The sequence below is a fragment of the Rhinatrema bivittatum genome, chromosome 4, assembly GCF_901001135.1.
Source record: "Rhinatrema bivittatum chromosome 4, aRhiBiv1.1, whole genome shotgun sequence".
Lineage (NCBI taxonomy): Eukaryota > Metazoa > Chordata > Amphibia > Gymnophiona > Rhinatrematidae > Rhinatrema > Rhinatrema bivittatum.
Window position 1 is genome coordinate 468,335,822 of NC_042618.1, and position 19,406 is coordinate 468,355,227.

The 19,406-nt window shown below is 44.1% G+C and overlaps 1 protein-coding gene across 7 annotated transcripts in view; it reads right to left on the bottom strand.

Moving 5' to 3' along the window:
* CNOT2 (CCR4-NOT transcription complex subunit 2) overlaps positions 1 to 12,740 on the bottom strand; it is a 246,074-nt gene extending 233,334 nt beyond the window's left edge. For 4 of the 7 annotated variants that reach the window (XM_029597190.1, XM_029597192.1, XM_029597193.1 and 1 more), the window contains exon 1: positions 12,615 to 12,740. The gene's annotated coding sequence lies outside the window, so the exon portion shown is untranslated. Of the gene's footprint in view, positions 1 to 11,886; positions 12,575 to 12,614 lie in introns of those variants that run through there. The other 3 variants (XM_029597191.1, XM_029597189.1, XM_029597194.1) reach the window with 2 other exon arrangements.
* Positions 12,741 to 19,406: the final 6,666 nt, after the last annotated feature.

Sequence of the window (19,406 nt, forward strand, 5' to 3'; positions counted from 1 at the left end):
TGCAGGGGTATATGTACTAGGGCTGACGTCAGATTGAAATCTGATCCGTCTCCAACTGCTATCAGGAGTACACTATACCCATTGGTCCTGAGTCCATCTGCTACACGCTAGGAAAGAATACTTTGAGAGAATTCATTTTCAATACGGCAAACAATACTTATTCCAACTGTTTCCAGTTTGTGACCAGACATCCACATATGCATTGGGAAAACAGAAGTCCTGTTGGCTAGGATAAGAGGGCACTGGGCTAAAACAGCAGCCCCCGAGGGACAGAGCATAGCAACATAGTAATGATGGCAGAAAAGGACCAAATGGTCCATCCAGTCTGCCCAGCAAGCTTCCCATGGTAGTATCTGCTGCGCCGAGCAGGTTACCCCCAGGTTTCTCTTAAGGGTATGAATTGCCGCTCCCTGCAGTTATCCCCAAGCCTTATGATAACCCAGAAAAAAAGTTACTGCTAGCAACGTTCCTACTGGGGGATGAGCCTCCTTAGAAATTCAGGCAGTGCTGACGTGTTTTGCTTGTGGACTTGGCCTTAGAAGCAGGCCTGTGCCTTTTCACTTATGTCTGCGTATCTAGACCTCTTTGGAGAAAGTCCAAAATGCATGGGATGTCTGCCTTTCAGGGGGAAACAGAGATTCCCTGCAGAATCCTTCAAATAGTCACCAAATCTGGATATAAGCCAAAGATGTAGAATTTTTATATGCCCTTGCATGGTCGCAATAACTAATGAAGAGTAGCCGTTCATACATAGGTACATTCTTCCAAGAGTCAGATTTTAAGAGAGATTGAAATTGGATCTTCCATCAGTACTAGCCCCACCATAGCCCCCCTTAGCACCTGGGAAGATGGAGAGGTTTCAGACAGCAGCCTTACTAAATCCGCATACCATGGTCTTCTGTACCAGTCTGGGGCGACCAGAACTACTGTTGCATGGTGATCTTCTATTCTATTTAGCATTTTGCCTATGAGGGGCCAGGGCAAGAAGCCATAGAGAAGACAGCTCATTGGCCAGGGTCGGATCAAGGTATCCCAGTCCACTGAAACCTGCTTCTTTCCGCTGGCTGAAAAATCTGCTTGAGTTGTCATTAGATCTATTAGTGGTGGCCCCTATCACTCCAACATCAGCTGGAAGGCTTCCTGACTGGGTTCCCATTCCCCAAGATCTAACCCGTTTCTGCTGAGACCTTTGGCCTGAATGCTCTCGCTTCCCACTATGTGGGATGCTGAGAGTTGATGCAGATTTTGCTCTGCCAAGCTGAAGAACAAGCTAGCTTCCTCTGCCATCGCAAGCCCGTGAGTTCCCCTTTACTTTTTTACATAAGCTATTACTGTAGAATTGTCTGAGAGGATTTTGACTTTCCTTTTATCACTGGAAAAAGTGCAAAACGACCAATCTGATGGCCTTCGTCTCCAATCTGTTTATTGACCGTGCAGCCTCTTTTCTTGTCCACCAGTCTTTGGCAATGGGTTCCTCATTCGATCATGCAAGTGTCCATGTTTATAATAATTCATTAGGGAGTCTCTAAGTCTACCCCTTTCAATAGGTTCGTGGGTTTCAACCACACTCCAGGCTTCTTTTCACAGATGGTGGCACTAATAGGCAGGCCTGATCCGGGGGACCATCATGACAGGAGCAACCACTGCAATGGGCGCAAATCCAGGGTTACTGCCATGAGACTCAAGAGTTAGAGATAATCCGAGCCCAATACGAAAAGTTGGCCGTTTAAGTAACTTGGCCGGATATAATTTATCCGGCTAAGTTGCGGTATATGCAGCAGCACGGCTATGTCACTGAATATACACATATGTATTTATGGTTAGCCGTAAAAGTTATAACCGGCTAAGTTAGACCAGCTCTAAGTCAGGTTAACAGAGTCAGTTAACTTATACAGCTAAGACCAGATATCACTACTTAGCTCCCTAACAGGCCGATATAGTACAGTGCACTCTGGCGGAATGCACTGTTAACCCGCGTTTGAATATTTTTTTTTACTGAATCATGCGCACAGGAGAGTGGCCATGACTTTTACTGTATCGGCCCGTAAGTTAGATGGCTAAGTCGCTCCGCCTGATCCGCCCACTGCCCGCCCACAACTTTTGTGGCTAAATTTTTAGCTATATAAAGGACTTCTGCGGCTAAGCAGCAGCCGCTGAACGTAAGCACATATTTAGCAGCCACTACTTAACCACAAAAGTCCTACTTATCCGGCTAAGTAGCAATGAACATGCTTTGAATATCAGATCCCCCATATCTTGGGCTCCCCCTGAGATCTGAACACTTGCACCTGTGCTGTTAGCTTAGTAACCCACTAAGAGATTAGGGTCACCCGGCCTTTTGAAATTGCAGGGACTGAGAGGTCTTTAGGTTGCTCTTTGAGTAATTCACCACCCACCCTAATCATACCAAGAGCTGAACCACTGTGGCTGATGCCTGCTGGCTCTCCTGTATTTATTTATTTAACTTTTTTTTTTTATATACTGGTATTCGTTGAAACATCATATCGGTTTACATGTAACTTGTAACAGCAGGGAAAATGCATTAAACAGGGGGAAAGGCGGTTCTTGGAGAGTATACAGAGGTTATATAATAAGCTTTGGAAAATTCAAGTATTACAGATAAAAAATATAAGCAAAACATGGAGTTGTGGTTATAGTTTACATGCGGGGTAAGCAGGGTGAGGGCAGAACTTGGAGGATTAGTATGTGGAGCTATAATATTTAGGAGGGTTCAAAAAATTACAGTTCCATGGCTCTCATGAGCCAACTGTCCAGATAAAGGTGGACCATTATTCCTTGCCTGAGTAGAGCTACAGCCACATTCATCATCACGTTGGTAAATTTTCTTGGGGCCATTGCAAGGCCTGGAACTGGAAATGTCTGCCCAAAACACAGAAATTAGAGAAGATTCTGGTAGGTATTCGCAACAGGAATGTGAAAAAAAGCTTCTGCCAAATCTAGAAATGTAAGAAATTCTCCTCTTCTTACTGTCAAGATGATGGAACAGTCTCCATTCAAAAGTGGGATACCAAGAGATCCCTGTTGATCCGTCTCTCTTTGGGACGACAAAATAAATTGAATACACTCCTTGATTCTGTCCCCGATGCGAAATGGGGACTATAGCTCACAGATAAGAGCAGCTTTTAAACTAGAACAAGGGGGAAAGCTGACAGTCCCTCAAAAGTGCATGGTTCGGAGGCATGTATCCTTGAAGAATTCTAATGAAACAGTAGAGTTTGGGCATCCCAACAGAGAAGTTCCAATAAAAGCAAAAGTAGCCCATGTGGCTTTAAGTAAAGAATCACCTGAGCTAAAGAATTCTAAATTATCCATATCAACTGAAAAGCAGGTTGTTAATACCAACAAACAACGCACTTTGAAATGTCTGTATGCCAATGCCAGAAGTCTAAGAAGTAAGCTGGGAGAGTTAAGAGTGTGTAGCAGTGAATGATGGATAGACATAACTGGCATCTCAGAGACTTGGTGGAAGGAGGATAACCAATGGAACAGTGCTATATTAGGATACAAATTATACAGCAATGATAGGGAGGATCAACCTGGTGGGGGTGTGGTACTTTATGTCCGGGAGGGTAGAGAGTCCAACAGGACTAAATGCTCAGTAGAATCTATATGGTAGAAATCCCATGTGTGTTGGGTAAGAGTTTAGTGACAGGAGTATACTACCGTCCACCTGGCCAAAATGATCAGATAGATGATGAAACGCTAAGAGAGATCAGGAAAGCTAACTAATTTACAGGCCGATTCAGTAAAGTCCGCGGGAGAGTGGACAAATGCCCGCTCTCCCGGCGCGCGCACCAGCCCCTCGCCGGTGCGCGCGATGCAGTATTCAAATTAGGTGGTGCAGTAGAAACGGGGAAAAGGAGGTGCTAGGGACACTAGCGCGTCCCTAGCGCCTCTTTTCGGAACGGCGGCTGTCAGCGGGTTTGACAGCCGACGCTCAATTTTGCTTGATATTAAGTCGGAGGGTGCACAGAAAAGCAGTTTTTACTGCTTTTCTGTGCACTTTCGCGACCTTTAGGTCGGCGCTAATTTCTGAAAGTAAAATGTGCGGCTTGGCTGCACATTTTGCTTTCTGAATCGCGCGCGCATACCTAATAGGGCCATCAACATGCATTTGCATGTTGAGGGCGCTATTAGGTTCCACGGGTTGGACGTGCGTTTTCCTCCCCTTACTGAATAAGGGGTAAGGGAAAATGCGTGTCCAATAGCAGGCTAACAGTGCGCTCCATCGGAGCGCACTGTACTTTATTGGCCTGTATGTTAGTAATAATGGGAGATTACAATTACCCCAATACTGACTGGGTTAATTTAATATCAGGACATGCTAGAAACATAAAATTCTTAGATGAAATAAATGACTGCTTCATGGAACAATTGATTCAGGAACCAACGAGAGAGGGAGCTATTTTAGATTTAATTCTTAGTGGAACACAGGATTTGGCGAGAGATGTAACGGTGATGGGGTCACTTGGCAATAGTGATCATAACATGATCAAATTTGAACTAATGACTGGAAGGGGGACAATATGTAAATCTACAGCTCTAAAATTAAAATTTTCAAAAGGGAAACTTTGATAAAATGAGGAAATTAGAAAAAAACTGAAAGGTGCATCTGCAAAGCTTAAAAGTATACAACAGGCATGGACATTCTTTAAAAATACAATCTTAGAAGCGCAGTCCAGAATTATTCCATGCAGTAAGAAAAGTGGGAGGAAGGCAAAACAATTACTGGCATGGTTAAAAGAAGAGGTGAAAGAGGCTATTTTAGCCAAAAAAAATCCTTCAAAAATTGGAAGAAGAATCCATCTGAAGAAAATAGGATAATACATAAGCATTGTCAAGTTAAGTGTAAAACATTGATAAGACAGGTGAAGAGAGAATTTGAAATGAAGTTGGCCACAGAGGCAAAAACTCATAATAAAAACTTGTTTAAATATAGCCGAAGCAAGAAACCTGTGAGGGAGTCGACAGGACCGTTAGATGACCGAGGGGTTAAAGGGGCTCTTAGGGAAGATAAGGCCATTGCAGAAAAATTAAATTAATTCTTTTCTTCTGTGTTTACTAATGAGGATTTTAGGGAGATACCAGTTCCAGAGATGGTTTTCAAGGGTGGATGGTTCAGAGGAACTGAACGAAATCACAGTGAACCTGGAAGATGTGGTAGGCCAGATTAACAAACTAAAGAGTAGCAAATCACCTGCATGGATGGTATGCACCCAGGGTTCTGAAAGAACTCAAAAATGAAATTTCAAATCTATTAGTTAAAATCTGTAACCCATCATTAAAATCTTCCATTGTACTTGAAGACGGGAGGGTGACCAATGTAACCCCAATATTTAAAAAAGGGCTCCAGGGGCGATCCAGGAAACTATATACTAGTGAACCTGACTTCAGTGCCAGGAAACATAGTGGAAACTATTCTAAAGATCAAAATCGTAGAGCATATAGAAAGACATGGTTTAATGGAACACAATCAACATGGATTTACCCAAGGGAAGTCTTGCCTCACAAATCTGTTTCATTTTTTTGAAGGAGTTAATAAACATGTGGATAAAGGTGAACCAGTAGATGTAGTGTATTTGGATTTTCAAAAGGCGTTTGACAAAGTCCCTCATGAGAGGCTTCTAGAGAAACTAAAAAGTCATGGGATAGGAGGCGATGTCCTTTCATGGATTACAAACTGGTTGAAAGTCAGGAATCAGAGAGCGGGATTAAATGGTCCATTTTCTCAGTGGAAAAAGGTAAATAGTGGAGTGCCTCAGGGATCTGTACTTGGACCGGTGCTTTTAAATGATCTGGAAAGGAATACGACACGTGAACTAATCATATTTGCAGATGATACAAAATTATTTAGAGTAGTTAAATCACAAGCAGATTGTGATAAATTGCAGGAAGACCTTACGAGACTGGAAGATTGGGCATCCAAATGGCAAATGAAATTTAATGTGGACAAGTGCAAGGTGATGCATATAGGGAAAAATAATCCATGTTGTAGTTACACTATGTAGGTTCCATTATAGGAGCGATATATCCCAGGAATAAGATCTAGGCATCATAGTGGATAATATATTTAAATCGTCATCTCAGTGTGCTGCAGCAGCCAAAAAAGCAAACAGGATGTTAGGAATTATTAGGACGGGAATGGTGAATAAAACAGAAAATATCATAATGCAAATATATCGCTCCATGGTGAGACCATACCTTAAGTAATGTGTACAATTCTGAATGCCGCATCTCAAAAAAAAGATATGGTTGCGATGGAGAAGGTACAGAGAAGGGCAACCAAAATGATAAAGGGGATGGAACAGCTCCCCTATAAGGACAGGCTAAAGGGGGCTTGGAGAAGAGACAGCTGAGGGGGGATATGACAGAGGTCTTTAAAATCATGAGAGGTCTAGAATGAGTAAATGTCAATCGGTTATTTACTCTTTTGGATAACAGAAGGACTAGGGGGCACTCCATGAAGTTAGCAAGGAGCACATTTAAAACTAATCGGAGAAAATTCTTTTTCACTCAAGGCACAATTAAGCTCTGGAATTTGTTACTAGTTTGTGCTAGTTAGTGTAGCTGGGTTTGGGTAAATTCATGGAGGAGAAGTCCATTGACTGCTATTAATCAAGTTGACTTGGGGAATAGCCACTGCTATTACTGGCATTAGTAGCATAGGATCTACTTAATGTTTGGGTACTTGCCAGGTATTTGAAGCCTGGATTGGCCACTGTTGGAAACAGGATGCTGAGCTTGCTTGATGGATCCTTGGTCTGACCCAGTATGGCAATGTCTTATGGCTTGTAATCTTAGCAGTGTGGTTTCTACTGCCTCCCTTTTGAAGAAAGATGCACAGGGAACGACCATAAAGGTACTGAGAACAAGCTTTGCCAATTCTAGGAAGTATGTTCCTCATATAGTATCCAGAACCTATTGGTCCTTGGTAATTTAGGTCATTCTATGTAAAATTATTGGAGATGTCCACCTACCTGGCCTACTACAGGATGGACCCGCTGCATGCCAGCTGCCTCTGCCGCGAGGTTGCCCATAGTTTTCCTGGCTCCTCAAAAGGAATGGGACTTATTCTGACTAGGCTGAGAATCAGATTGCCTGGCTGATCTGAATTTTCAATATTCTTGAAAGTGATGGTATCTGCCGCCCTGCATCCCCAAACATGACTCATGGAGCCTTTGAGGCTTGGATTCTCCAAAGTCCTTGACCAATTTTTCCAAATCTTAGCCAAACCGCAGCACCACCCTCCCTCGCCCTTTTAAAGGGAAGTTTGCAAAGGCAGGCCTTAGATAGAGAGTCTGCCGCCCAGTTCCAAAGACAGAGGAGCATCCTGGCGCTTCTCCCGACGCTGCCGCCCAGGAAGACACTCTCACCAGATCATACAGAGTATGGCTAGAAAGGCCATGCCCAACTCCAAGTGTGCTGCTCTCCTCACTTTCTGGGAGCTGCTGGATCCAACATACCCCTGTCCGGGCCATGTGTCCTCCACAAAGAGAGGCTTGTAGAACCACAGCATTTGTCGAAGAGGCTTGTTTTAAGATAGAAAGACTGAATCTATCAGGTGGATCCTTTAAGACAGAGTCCCTTCAACTGGAATATTCATCAAACAGGTAACAGCTGAGACCAGGGTGATAAGGTTATTCTTATCTTCTAGTGGTAGTGGATACGATCTATTCATAACCCTGCTGCATGTAAGACACCCCCCCAAGAAATATCCCATTCTACTACTACCATGCGCTTTAAAACCTTGTGCAAAAGGAAGGTCTTTAGCATCCTCCATATACTTTGTACGACTGGAACTCCTTCCATGAGGTCCTCCACCTCTGTGCTTGATATTTTAAAGACAGTTACCATATAGAAGATGAGCGCTAAAGCTCCTCTTTATGGGACAATCTCACTAGGGTCGATTCTTCCTCCTCAAAAGAGCATTCCCCTTCCTCTGGAAGGTCTGGTAGGCTTGTGTGTTCAGATTCTTCCCCTGTCTAGGATCCTTCTGGTTACTTTTGAGTGGTTGCCTGGGTGGAGGACCCTGAAGGTCTTAGGCTCCTTCTCAGCCGCTTTAGGGGTGAACCCCTGTAGTCACTTAAGTGGACCAGTCTGGGGGCGATGGGAAGTCGGCCAGACCCCTGCACACCTGCCCCCTCCCCCACCTCCCCGGTTTCTGCATGACACAGAATATTTGCTGCATAAGCACTTCAAATTCTGGAGGAAAAGGACCCAGTAGTTCTCCAGAAGAGTCCTGAACAGAGTACTCATACCAGATAGGATTTTCAGTAGTGGTCACCCCAATGCAGCAAAGACTGTGTGTGGGTCCGCAGCAATAACGCCACACGGGATGTTTAGGCTTCCTGCCTCCACCCAGGATGAAGCTGGATCCAGCCTTATCCCAGCCCTAGCCTGTTCACTAGCCATCTCTGGCGAAGCTGGCTCAGCACCCTGGTCACAAATAGGGCAAAAGGAGCCAACCACACTGTGGATTCTTTCTGAGCCACACGCAAGGCACATGCAACCTTGATCCTTTATTCTTTAAACAGCACCCACAAGATACAAGCTGTAGGCACGGTCCCAGCCTCCAGTGTATCACTGTGGCCTACTTGTTTAAAAGGAAAAAAAAATGTTTGCACTCACACTGACTGTGGAGCACTCCCTGCCCTCACAGGTGAAAACCATCCACATGAAACTGTGGATCAGGTTATTCACCACCTCTGGAAAACCTGCAAATGCTAGGATCCCTGGACGGCACAGCACTGCAACCTGCACATCATCTGTACAGATTATGTCCAGTGCATCTGTACATGCTGCATACTCTGTACCATGTCCCAAGCCTGGGGACAAGAGCCTAGGCTGGACGGAGTCGCCATAGACAGAGCCCATAAATGTGAGAGATACAGTTCTGCCTACAGTTTGCGAGTGCTGGGATTTCTTAGAGTTGATGCAGGCAGCTTACCCCTATAGGTGTGGGAGCCCCCTACTAGGGGTGATCCAATAAACTCCTAGGGGTAAGGAATCAACCTCCAGTGAACAATCTATCATGAAAACCCTTCGGAAAAGGCTTCTACAGGAGAAGTCAGCCCCTCAGAACTATTGCCATAAGAGCCAGTAGACTCAGCCAGGCCAAGGCCTAATTTTAGCTCTTGGAGCTCCTGCTATATCAGTCCTCTCTAGTCTGCAACTGCTGGAAACAGAGACTACTGGTAACTGCCTAAGGCCACACCTCCCTTATAGCTCGGGATGAGATCATAAGGAAAAAGGTGTGTCCTCTGTCTCTGACAGGTGTGGAGAGGGAAGTTTCCCACTTGTAAGAGATGGTCTAGCAGAAAGATAAGGTATTAAATTTTATATACTACAATTACACACAATAAACTTTATTCCTTGAATGTCAGAGACACAAAATGTTTTAAAAATCTCTGGACAGCTCAAACAATCCCTTGGTCTGGCCCCAGCAAATTACACAAATCTCAAAATGAAAAACTAAATGGACACAGGGCCTTTATAAATGTCTCTCTTCAAAAAAAAGTTTCATATTCAGTTAGCATACATAGGGTCTGATTCACTATGGATTTTTTCCCTATTCTGTCTCTATGGGAAAAAACCTTGATTTATCAGGCTTATAATATAAACAATTTATTGAGAATGCTCTGGAGGCCCCATTTCTTTTATTTTCATACTTTTCCATAACTTTAAATAAATATTTACCATTACACCAAGTGTTAAAAGAAATTAATGAGCCGTTTAATAGTTCCATTAAACAGAAGCTGTGAACAAGAATGTGTATTTTTTCAAAAAATCATCTCTTGCAACTCAACAGAAACAGACCTGCTTTTGATCAGCTTTAGCAAATAAAACAAAGATATCATTGATCAAAGATCTCCCATTTTTGCATTATATTTAAACCATTTCAAGTATCTGAAATTTCCTCCTACCTAGCCTTATTATGATTACATCCATTAGAATGCTGCTGTACTGATTCTTAGCAGATTCCCATTTATAGCTGGGGTGATCAACTCCGGTCCTCAAGAACCACAAACAGGCCAGGATTTCTGGATACCCACAATGAATATGCATGATATGTATTTGCATACCATGGAGGTAGTGCTGCAAATCTATCTCATGCATATTCATTGTGGATATCCTGAAAACCTGGCCTGTTTGTGGCTCTCTAGGACTGGAGTTGGCCTCCCCCTGCTCTATAGGCATTTCATTGATATATGTAAAATAAAAAATTAACAACTGCAGAGTGTAGATAAGGATGAAGGCTTCAAAAACAGAAGGTGTAACCGCAATCAAAGAAAGTATAAAGTTATTTAAAAAAAAAACATTAGAAAAGGAAAACTAGGAAGAAGCCAAGAAACGCCACTTGATTTCAAAGACTGAAGCTAATTTCTGTTGCTTCGATATCAGTAGTCTGCAGAATGCTCACACTTTGGCTTAATGGTAAAAGTATAGAGAATTAGTATGGTTTCAGATCTCATGACCACAATGATTTTTTTATTGAGATTTCACCCACCATACTGTGAATCAAGGTAACTTTACTGTAAGATCACAATGCAGTTCCTTTCCTTTTCACCGGTCCTTTCTGGCTGTTCTATGTCCTTTACAGTAAATATTTAGCCCTTCCACAAAATGACTGGCACTCAGTGGAAGCCAGGAAGATATTGAAACAATCCCACCATGTAAAACTGAAAATATTTTAAATCCTGATGAACGCTGGTACTTCGGAATACAGCTGCAGCCAATTCTGCCTATCTGCCAATAAGGGCATACAATTTTACCCACCAAAAGTCAGAATGTTAAATTACCTGATATACTGCTGCTGCAACTAAAAATAGGAAATGTGGCTGTTCATGGTTCAATACAGATAAAGAAAATTTCAAACCACTTTATGCAATAAATGAACAAAAAAAAAACAACCTATGAATTTTGTTTTATTCTACAGAAAAATATAAGTTACTTACTTCACATATGTAATAACCAACCACAGAAGGGCTCTTTAACTTAAAGAGACATGGCAGGAACTCGATAACTAATCTGACACTCCAACTTATTCCTATACGCAATGATTTCATCAGTCTGCAGATTGACACAGATGACTGGAGATTAGCCCTAAACAGTTTCATTCATAAAAACAACTGTAGTTTTGGTCAGGATGCAGAATGCAAAGTACTTTCCAACAGCATTGAAAAGAAAGCATTTTAGTTGAAATATCTACCATGAAAAAAACAGCAACCATAGATAGATTGAATGTTTCTTTAATGTTACTGTCATCGCCACTGTCCTGATAACGTTGGCAGTGCTCCAACACCAATGGAAATTTCCCACAGCAAACTGTAAACTGTCCATCATTCAAAAATGTATAAACCTAACAAATTCTTCTCTCTATTACCCTTAAATCTGGAAAAATACTGATCACATCACCTACGACTTTCCCTTCCAAGTGCAGTAGTAACTGCACTGATGTATTTGTGGGTTGTAAACTATCAAAGGTCAACAGTAGATAATGTTTCATTATATGGCTAATTTGCAATACAAACGAATACATCTTGAAAGCAAGGCAGATAATTCACTAAAAGTTTCTTTCTTCCCTCAAATAAATGAACGCGAGTTACTTGTGTGTGTCCCTTCTATATTACCAGATCCCTTCTCTGAATGCAACTCGGATCACATTTTGTAACTCTTCTGCTGCATGCTGCGAAGCAGCGGGTGCTTCTGCTGAAACTTCAGGTATTGCAAACCTCCCCTCTGCCAACAGGAGTGAAATCTGGACACCTGAGATCACCCCCCCCCCCCCAAATGGTTAAGATGCAGCTGAACCCAGGCCACAGGCATCCTAGGAGATGCACCACCTCCCCGTTACAGTAGTCATACCTAACATCGCTCTAACTTTTAAAGATGCAAACCAGGAAGATACAAAGCAGGCATCACCACTCCGAAATGTACTGATGCAGCCGAGCACTGGAAAAGTGTCCACGGTCAAGGTGGGATGAAATCCAAAGAGGGTAAATGGACCCCCCCCAGCCACTCGCTGTCAGTTTGGGTGTCCCGCACTCCGGCCAACACCGGTCCAGGGCCACAGGATCGCCGGAAAGTTGAAGAGGCGGGCAGCGTTCGCCCAGCCGCCGGGGGAGGAGAAGGACCGGCTGACCCTCCCCGAGCCCGGTTCAGTGCGGTGCGGCCCGGAGGGGAGGGGAGGGGGGGGGGGGAACAAGCCCCCGCCCCCGGACGGCACATCACGGCCAAGTTTGCCCAAGTTGTAGGAAGGAGAGGCCGGATCTGCTGCTCGGCGATCGGCGAGGCCCGGGGTCCCCCCGGGAGGCGAGCGGGCAGGAGGGGGGGGGGGGGGCGGAACCGCCGCCGCTGCCTTCCTGGGCAGGGCCTAAAGTGCCTTCGGTTCCCGAGCGATGCGTTTTTTACGTCCCCTCTCTCTGGGAGCCGAAACAAAAGCAGCGAAGAGCGGCCCGGCGGGCGCCGGCCCCGCAGCGCCCGAGCGGCCCCCCCGGCCGCACCCCCGGCGGCCCAACAGCTTGCGCCGCCCGCCCCGGGCCCGGCGCCGGCCGCTCGCTCGGGCATTTTCGAATAAAAATGGCAAAACTCACCGCATGAATTTTTCCACTTCCCGCAAATCCAAGATGGCTGTGTACTCAACCCGGAGGATGCTGGGTGGGCAACCTTTCCCCTTTGACCCCGGCCGTGCCCTCCTCCCCGTTCCGGCGGGCGAGGAAGCAGAGGCGGGGAGAAGGCGCTCGCGCTGGCGGCCGCCTCGCGGGCCTCCCTCCCGGCCCGGGGGCGGAGGAGCCCCCGCGGTGCCGGGGTTTCGGTGGGCGCCCGGCCTGAGCTGGGGCGGGCGGGGAGGATTAGGTTCTGCCCCGCGTTGTAAAACTGTCAGTAAAAAAAAACCAAAAAAAATTGTACATTTTATTCTTGCCTAGGGTGGACCCGTTCGTTATTCACGGCGCTTTACGCCTGGGCTTTATTATTCTTATTATTAATTTTTTCTTTCTATCCGGTCACGGTTTTTTTCCGGTGGGCCTGCAGGAACGCGAAGTTTGGCCGTCACGCCGGCGGCTGACGCTGTTGCACTCACCGGGGGGGGGGGGCGCCGGCTGCTGCTGCTGCTGCTGAACCTGGCGCTGCCGCCTTAAAGCCTACGGTAGGCGGCCGTGCCCCCTGCGGGGCCGCATCTTCTCCCCGGACGCCAGCGCGTTCTTCTCCTGGAGTTCATTTTGCTTAACACGCGTGCGGGGCTTCTACGGTTTTTGCATCTGGAAACCCAGGTTTTCATTGGGCCTAGTGATGATACCTAATTGGTGATGCTTCATTGTGATCCATAATGCAATAAAAAATGTATCATCGTATGAATATATTTGTTAAAAAAGCACGCATAAAGTGAAAGGTAAGTCATACAAAGGCGTTTGATGTTCCTTATTCACGGTAACTGGCACCCTTTATAGTTTCTTTTGTTTCAGAAACAAATTGGGGAAGTTCTTTGCCAACTGTGACAAATTGGAAATATAAGGAAGTACAGGGTACACTCAATATGCAGGAATCATTCAAATCAGTGTTTACTGATTCCCTTTTCTCTCTCCCCCCCCCCCCCCCCACCACACACACTCTTTTATAAACTTCATTTCTCTTCAAGTTGAAAGTATTTTCTCTCATTCTAAATGTAGTTTTTAAATTAAATTACATATCTATGTCAACATAGGCACAGGCATCCAGCAGTACCTGAATGTGGATGATTGTTTTGATTTTTCTCTCTAAAGTTTGGCAATCTTGCTTTTGATTGGAAGAGTTTTCACAAAATATTTAAGGTAATCTAGTTATTCTCCTTTGTTGACAACTAAATGTTAGTTGAGGCTCACAGTCCAGCTCCCTCCATAACTTTTTAAATTTACATTGCTGGTAAAATTAAAAATTTATGGACTTTATATTACTAGTCAAATGTACCTGTATGCTGTACAGGTTTTAATGTACTTATATTTTGATCAGCTTTGTGAGCTGAATAGTCACTTTTGTAAAATCTCAAATATTGTGATAAAAGGCAACATACTAGAGAGTGTGTTGTCCTTTTTTTTTTTTTTTTTTTTTTTTAGGACACACCCATTCTGTAGCTTTATGACTTTCTTTAACTTATGAAATTCAGATCTCAAGGAACTGTTGAGGATTTGAATACCGTTATAGTTACACCTTTTTAAGAGGGAAAAATCAAAGGGAATTTTATTAATTAGTCTATGTAAATAGTTCTTTCAGCAAAATAGAGAAACAGACGAGTGTGTTTTGTAAGTGGAAGGACAAGTATATGAAAATAAGGCATTTAAAATCTAATTAATGAATGGTGCATCTAAAATGGAGAAATATATATAGATTATGCAACAAACATTGGGCCTCATTTACTAAGCATTTTTCCTATAGAATCAGAATGGGAGAAAAATCCTTAACTCAGGCCCATTAAAAGTTGAATTTAAGGACACCAGAATAGATTTTGAAGAGTCTGCTGGAAAATTTTGAAGGTAAACACAATAATTTAATATAACATAGGGTAGAGACTGACCAGCTCAGATGTGAAAAGAGTAAAATGGTTCACTGAATGGGGATGTTGTATCTGTGTTGGAGGTGGGAATGAGAATCATGATCACAAACTCCACCCAGAATCTGGCTACTTGCGCACAGGCAAGGCTTGGGTGAACATGATCCTAAAATGTAGAAAGATTATCCAGAAAATTCAAGGATAAAATTAAATCCCTGCTCTGTTTATGGCCACAGTTTGTGATTATGATCCCTGATGACGGTATTTTTATGCCCAGATCTAATCAATGTTGATCAAACTTTCATCAGTGCATGGGATGCCTGAAGCACTAGTATCTTGGGGGGACGGGACAAAGTATCTGTTGCAGGCAGATGTGAGGAAGGCCTCAGGACCTTAAAGACTGCACTCACATTTACCCTAGGAGCTTTGAGAGGTGATATGTGAAAGTCACACTTGTTTTAATATTCTTTGGAGGTGGGTTGTAATAGTCAATTGGCGAGATGGGTAATATATGTGTGTGTGTGTTTTAAAAGCGATAAAAGGATTATGTCCGTTAACTACTGACTGGTCGACATCTGTGCCAAATATTCTAAAATCACAAATGAAGAGGCAGTAACACGGTGGATCTCAGCTCTAGTCTTTGTGCCTCTTCTCCCCCCCCCCCCCCCCCCCCCCCAAGTCCTTTTTTTTAAAGGATAACAAGTGGGAAATTAAGTACATTCTTAAACCAAATGAATGGAAAAACATCTCTTGCACATTTATTATGGATATTCTGAAAAACAGGCTTGCTTGGGAACTACATGGATCGGTGTGGTGAACCACTGCTTAGCTAGAGCATCTCATTAAAAAAAAAAAAAAAAAAAAGCTTGGTGTGGATTCAGAGGAATTGGACCTGCCAAACTGATTTACCAAAAAAAAAAATGAGAATGGCATATACAAGAGAAGCAGCATTTTGCCAAACTATATGAAAGTCGGGCTGATTCAGTAAAGTCCGTGGGAGAGCTCTCCTGGCGCGCGCACAGGCCACTCGCCTGTGCGTGCGATTCAGTATTTAAATTAGGTCCAGCGGTAGAAACGGGCAAAAGGAGGCGCTAGGGACACTAGCACCTGCTTTTGACCCGGAGCGGCGGCTGTCAGCGGGTTTGACAGCTGACGCTCAATTTTGCCAGCATCGGTTCTCGAGCCCGCTGACAGCCACGGGCTCGGAAACTGGACGCCGGCAAAATTGAGCGTCCGGTTTTCGACCCGACAGCCGCCGGCTGACTTCAAAATTTTTTATTTTTTTTTACTTTTTTTACCCTTCGGGACCTCAGACTTAATATCGCCATGATATTAAGTCGGAGGGTGCACAGAAAAGCAGTTTTTACTGCTTTTCTGTGCACTTTCCCAGTGCCGGAAGAAATTAACGCCTACCTTTTGGGTAGGCGCTAATTTCTGAAAGTAAAATGTGCGGCTTGGCTGCACATTTTACTTACTGAATCGCGTGCGAATACCTAATAGGGCCATCAACATGCATTTGCATGTTCAGGACGCTATTAGGTTCAGCGGGTTGGACGTGAGTTTTCTGCTCCTTACTGAATAAGGGATAAGGGAAAACGCGCGTCCAATGGCAGGTTAACAGTGCCCTCCGTCGGAGCGCACTGTACTGTATCGGCCCGAGTGTAAGGGCCCATCAAAAATGATGGGGGAAAAAAGGTGTGTACATTCACTCCCCGACCTGCCCTCCACGTGCACTCCTATTCCGGAGTGACTGAAAGCATTGGTGCTGCTACACAGAGACTGGCCAAAGACCCGAACACCGTTTTACACACACAAACATGTTTTCAGCCACTTGATGTGCACAATAGATTGCCTCCTTTGCACCCCATGAGAAAATCATTTTTATTCTATTTTGTCTTCAGTTTTGGTTATAAAGCAGCAAATTTAGGTGGGACACCACAAGTACATAAAGTGTCCTGAAAAGGCAGCACAGAAACAAGCTTTTGGACCATGACTGGCAGAGTGACCAGCCCACAAATGTAGCAGATTCTATACCGTGAGACTTTACCTCAGAAACAGGAAGAAGTGGGATGACATACTAGTGAAATGAATAGTGAGGAGATGTAAACAACAAGTGGTTATACATGGAACTATCTCATCTGTTACGTAACAAGTTATGTAACCAATGGTGGTTAATATCAGGTCTATTACTATTTACAGTATTCATAAGGGATAGGGATGAATACTGAAAATAATCTGCTTTATTTGCAGAAGATACAAAATAAATTGGTGGGTGTAGTAGCTGTGAAGATGTAAAAAGGGCTCAAGCTGAGCTGGAAAGATTCTCAGCGTGTGCGGCCGAACCTCTGTGTTAGAGGATGCACCTTGCCGTTGGTAACGATGTGCTGTGCATGTTAACAATTGGGATGGAATATGGACACAGTGTGAAGTCAGAGCAAGTCGGGCATCGCGTATTGCTTGGTTGCAGAAAGAGGGGGATTACAGGTTGTGTAAGATCTTGTCTGAAGCACGCTGTACAAGTTTGGTCTCCCTCTCTTAAATGAGATGCGGCAGAGCTAAAACACAGTTTGACAGTGAGCAACCAAGTTGCATGTTGCCAGTGGTTTGGCTGAAAGAAGGCCAGCTTTCCACCAAATTCAGGTTACCTTACAGTTTATACCAGACACACTGCCTTGTCTTCACCCCCTTGTACATTTTTCACATTCTGCTATTAAAAACACAAATGAAAATGCATCAAAGTAGGAGGCTTTCACTGAATTACATATGACTGTCTGTACACTTTTATCATGAAAGAACAATTTAAAAAATATTCCAAAAGTACGGTAAGAATAGAAAATTAAACAGTCTTGATTGCTTAATCGTTCCACCCCTTGACTTACAGTGCATTCAGAAAGAATTCAGACCCTTCACTTTTTCCACATTTTATTACTGTACAGCCTTATTCTAAAATGAATATGCATTTTCCTTCCTCAGTTACACTCAATATCCCATAATGACAAAGTGAAAACAGGTTTGTAGAAATTTGTGCAAATTAATTTAAAAAAAAAAACAAAAAACCCCTGAAATATCCCATTTCCATAAGTATTCAGACCCTTTATTCAGTGCTTTGTTGAGGCACCTTTTGCAGCGCTTACAGCCTCAATGATGCTACAATCTTGGCACACCTGGATTTGGGGATTTTCTCCCATTCTTTTGCAGCGTAGCCTCCATGACGCTACAATCTTGGCACACCTGGATTTGGGGATTTTCTCCCATTCTTTTGCAGTGCTTACAGCCTCAATGATGCTCCAATCTTGGCACACCTGGATTTGGGAATTTTCTCCCATTCTTTTCTAGCGATTACAGCCTCAATGATGCTACAATCTTGGCACACCTGGATTTGGGGATTTTCTCCCATTCTTTTCTAGCGATTACAGCCTCAATGACGCTACAATCTTGGCACACCTGGATTTGGGGATTTTCTCCCATTCTTTTGCAGTGCTTACATCCTCAATGACGCTACAATCTTGGCACACCTGGATTTGGGGATTTTCTCCCATTCTTTTGCAGTGCTTACAGCCTCAATGACGCTACAATCTTGGCACACCTGGATTTGGGGATTTTCTCCCATTCTTTTCTAGCGATTACAGCCTCAATGATGCTACAATCTTGGCACACCTGGATTTGGGGATTTTCTCCCATTCTTTTGCAGCGATTACAGCCTCAATGACGCTACAATCTTGGCACACCTGGATTTGGGGATTTTCTCCCTTTCTTTTGCAGCGATTGCAGCCTCAATGACGCTACAATCTTGGCACACCTGGATTTGGGGATTTTCTCCCATTCTTTTGCAGCGATTACAGCCTCAATGACGCTACAGTCTTGGCACACCTGGATTTGGGGATTTTCTCCCATTCTTTTCTAGCGATTACAGCCTCAATGATGCTACAATCTTGGCACACCTGGATTTGGGGATTTTCTCCCATTCTTTTGCAGCGATTACAGCCTCAATGACGCTACAATCTTGGCACACCTGGATTTGGGGATTTTCTCCCATTCTTTTGCAGCGATTACAGCCTCCATGACGCTACAATCTTGGCACACCTGGATCTGGGGATTTTCTCCCATTCTTTTGCAGCGATTGCAGCCTCCATGACGCTACAATCTTGGCACACCTGGATTTGGGGATTTTCTCCCATTCTTTTGCAGCGATTGCAGCCTCAATGACGCTACAATCTTGGCACACCTGAATTTGGGGATTTTCTCCCATTCTTTTGCAGCGATTACAGCCTCAATGACGCTACAATCTTGGCACACCTGGATTTGGTGATTTTCTCCCATTCTTTTGCAGCGATTACAGCCTCAATGATGCTACAATCTTGGCACACCTGGATTTGGGGATTTTCTCCCATTCTTTTGCAGCGAGTACAGCCTCAGTGATGCTACAATCTTGGGCCACCTGGATTTGGGGATTTTCTCCCATTCTTTTGCAACGATTACAGCCTCCATGACGCTACAATCTTGGCACACCTGGATTTGGGGATTTTCTCCCATTCTTTTGCAGCGATTACAGCCTCAATGATGCTACAATCTTGGCACACCTGGATTTGGGGATTTTCTCCCATTCTTTTGCAGCGCGTACAGCCTCAATGACGCTACAATCTTGGCACACCTGGATTTGGGGATTTTCTCCCATTCTTTTGCAACGATTACAGCCTCCATGACGCTACAATCTTGGCACACCTGGATTTGGGGATTTTCTCCCATTCTTTTGCAGCGCGTACAGCCTCAATGACGCTACAATCTTGGCACACCTGGATTTGGGGATTTTCTCCCATTCTTTTGCAGCGCGTACAGCCTCAATGACGCTACAATCTTGGCA